Below are 3,527 nucleotides of genomic sequence, written 5' to 3' on the forward strand. Positions count from 1 at the left end.
GAAATCAAGACATTTTTCAGTAAAGGAAGACTAATTGGTTACTCTAACGGAATGACTAACAGAAATTTGCTGCATGTAAAGAAATAAGAGAAAGAATCTTGGAACATTAGGAAGGAAGAAAGACAACCAAAAAGGCAAAAATATGAGTAAAGACCTTTTCTTCTTGAGTTTTCTAAATTATATTTTACAACTTGAAGCCAAAATTATAACACTGTCTGATGTGATTCTAACATATGTGGAGGAAATATTGTAAACAATTATATTATAAATGGGGGAAAGTAAAGCGATATAAAAGTAGTAAGCTTTCTACATTTCACTTCTACCGATAAAGTGTTAACAATTGACTGTGTTGTTATATACGAACAGTGTAATGATGTAATAATGGCTTGTATGATTCTATTTATATAATATTCTTGAAATAACACAATTATAGAGATGGAGAAAAAATTAGGGAGAGTAGGGGGAGGGAATGGGTGACTATAAAAAGGTATTAAGAGGGAGATTTTTGTGGTAATGGAATAACTGCAATAGTGGTTACATTATTAAATCTACACTTGATAAAACGGCACAGATTACACATTCATTGTGCCAATGTTAATTTCTTGGTTTTGATGCTGTACTAGTCTTACGTACGATGTAACCATTCGGGGAAACTTGGTGAACTGGTCCACAGGGTCTCTCCCTACTACCTTTACAACTTCTGTGAATCTTTAATTGGTTCTATATAACAAAATTTAAACAAAAGCTTACATCGTCTGCCGGCATGGTAATAAATTAACTTTTGGGAATAGGCTCAGACTGAAGAGATTAAGTGTATTTTTTCCCTTCCGGAGTTTAGGAAGTCTTAAGCTCAGAAGGATGGAGTCATTTCAGGATAGAGGATTCCCATATGGAACTCAGTCTAATCTTTGAACTTGCATTCAAAGAAATAATCTGCCTGTTTTTTGATAAACATGATGATGAATGGGAGGGTCAAAATCAGATAAAACATGGCCCCCACCCTCTGCAGACCTGAAAGATAGGCATGGAAGCAAAGTAGCAGCCTAAAGTGCTATGGATTATATACCAGCTATCTGTACAGAATCTATTAAGAATTCAAGACAACCGTATCACTATCCATGCTACTTAGGGATCCCAGAGAATGCTTCTTGAGGGAAGGAATCCTCCAGGTAAGACTTGAAGGATGTATAGTTCTCTACACAGAAGGGGATGGTAAATAAGGCAAAGATTATTTCTCTTTGTAAATCCAGCATCTAGAAAAAATGTCCACTCTTCAAGAGGTACTCCATAAATGTGTGCAAGTCTGAGCAATCAGGACTGTATAAAAAAGAGGGAAATGGACTTTAAATATGAAAGATAGAAAAAGAGCAAATTTCCATTAGGAAGGCTCTGCAGTGCTGAGACAATTTATAGAACCTAACAGGTAGAAGTAGCCCAAACTTTAGATATTCCATCTTTTTTCATTCACACACATATGTGAAGAATTCTTGAAGATGACTGTATGTTATATATCCTTCTAGGGCCTTAATACCACCTGTTAGCATGGAAGCCTGGAGTTACCACAATTCCTTTTTGGAAATGCAATTAATTTGTGTACAAATTTAGTAAGTGTGTTATTTTTTAATGCAAATCACAGTTTTTAAATCAAGCCTTTAAGGCATATCCGATGTTTAACTTTTGCATTCTCACCTTCAAACCAAAAAGTTATTTGACCGTAGTGAAATACTATATTGTCAAATATTTAATATAAATATTATGCTCTAACATAAACAAATGACATTTGTTAAAATTAAATTTTCCACTGTGTTTTATCATTTAAAAAATTTCCTACTCTCTTTTAACTTTATTTTATTTTATTTTATTTTTAAACATTTATTTATTATTGAGAGACAGAGAGCGACAGAGCATGAGAAGGGGAGGGGAAGAGAGAGGAGGAGACACAGAGTCAGAAGCAGGCTCCAGGCTCTGAGCTGTCAGCACAGAGCTGGACACGGGGCTGGAACTCACAGACTGGGTGATCATGACCTGAGCGAAAGTCAGACGCTTAACCGACTGAGCCACCTAGGTGCCCCACTCTCTTTTAACTTTAAAGTGTCTTTCCTGTTATTGTTCCAAATCCAATTGCATTTTTCAAAAGTTCCCCTCTAATTCTGTGTAGATTCAACTTATTCCCTTTTTCATTCATAGAGGAAACCCAACACTTGTAGAGAAGAAAATAAATAATATCTATGTGGATTGACCCAGAAAGAAACCTTTCCTCTTCTATGATATAAACTTAAGTTGGAGACAAATTAAAAAATAGAATTTTTTAAAAACTGAAGCAAATTTTCAGGATTAAAAAAATTATGAAGCAAAGTTTAACAAACAACTTTAGTAAGTTATTTGAATTTGTGTGTTCTAAAGTTTTACATCACTTTTAGTGTATGTTCTTAAAAATGTGGACATTAAAAATAAAACTGAACAGAGCTGTTAATCTGCCAGTTTGAAACTACAATCAACATGAGACATAGATCTTGAATTCTTTTTTTTTTTAACGTTTACTTATTTTGGTAGAGGGAGGGGATGGAGAGGAGAGAGAGGGAGAGAGAGAATCCCAAGCAGGCTCCGCGCTGTCAAAGTAGAGTCCAATGACGGCCTCGATCTCACAAAGTATGAGTTCATGACTTGAGCCGAAATCAAGAGTCAGATGCTTAACTGACTGAGCCACTCAGGCACCTCTAGGTCTTGAATTCTTTAGACAATGGCTGTGGAAATTTATACAAGGGATTTTACTATTGAGTTGTTATTAAAAGGACAATTATATAATATATCATATATATCATATATATAGATATAACTCTCCAGTTATAAAATAAATAAGTCATGGCGATGAAAAGTACAGCATAGGGAATATACCCAATAATATGTAATAATTTTGCATGGTGACAAATAGTAAGTACACTTACCATGGTGAGCACTGTATAATACATAGAATTATTACCTCACTATGCTGTACACCTGAAAATAATATAACATTTTAAGTCAACTATACTTCAATAAAAAAAGGATAATTATAGACCGTCTCCTACTATGTGTGAATTTAAGACTTGGAAGTGAGCACATACTCACATAGTTTATAAAAACTGTAATAGAAAGTTACTAATGGAAAATTAGTTAAATATAGTCTTTGGACTTCCACAGGCTAAGTGGGTTAAATCGTTATATAAAGCTCTTGTTTCTCAATAAGTAACATTGTCTCAGAACACAGGATTTTTTTGTCCTCCTCTAATAACAGAATGATATTTTAATGAGAAAAAAATCTTAGCTTTTTGCCTTTTAAGATTCAATGAAAAATGTCCCCTGTGAGTGTTGACAGAGCATTCTAGAATATCATTCACTTTTATATCTGCCATGATCCTTGGGACTTCCAGTCAGGCATTATATGTACACACAATGTTTTAAGCTGATTTGTATTCTATTTCCTCAGAGCAGACGATGAAGTGTTTCATTTGGAACTTACCTACTTATCGGTAATCCCTTTAGATGAA

This window comes from Neofelis nebulosa, chromosome 6, assembly GCF_028018385.1.
Source record: "Neofelis nebulosa isolate mNeoNeb1 chromosome 6, mNeoNeb1.pri, whole genome shotgun sequence".
Lineage (NCBI taxonomy): Eukaryota > Metazoa > Chordata > Mammalia > Carnivora > Felidae > Neofelis > Neofelis nebulosa.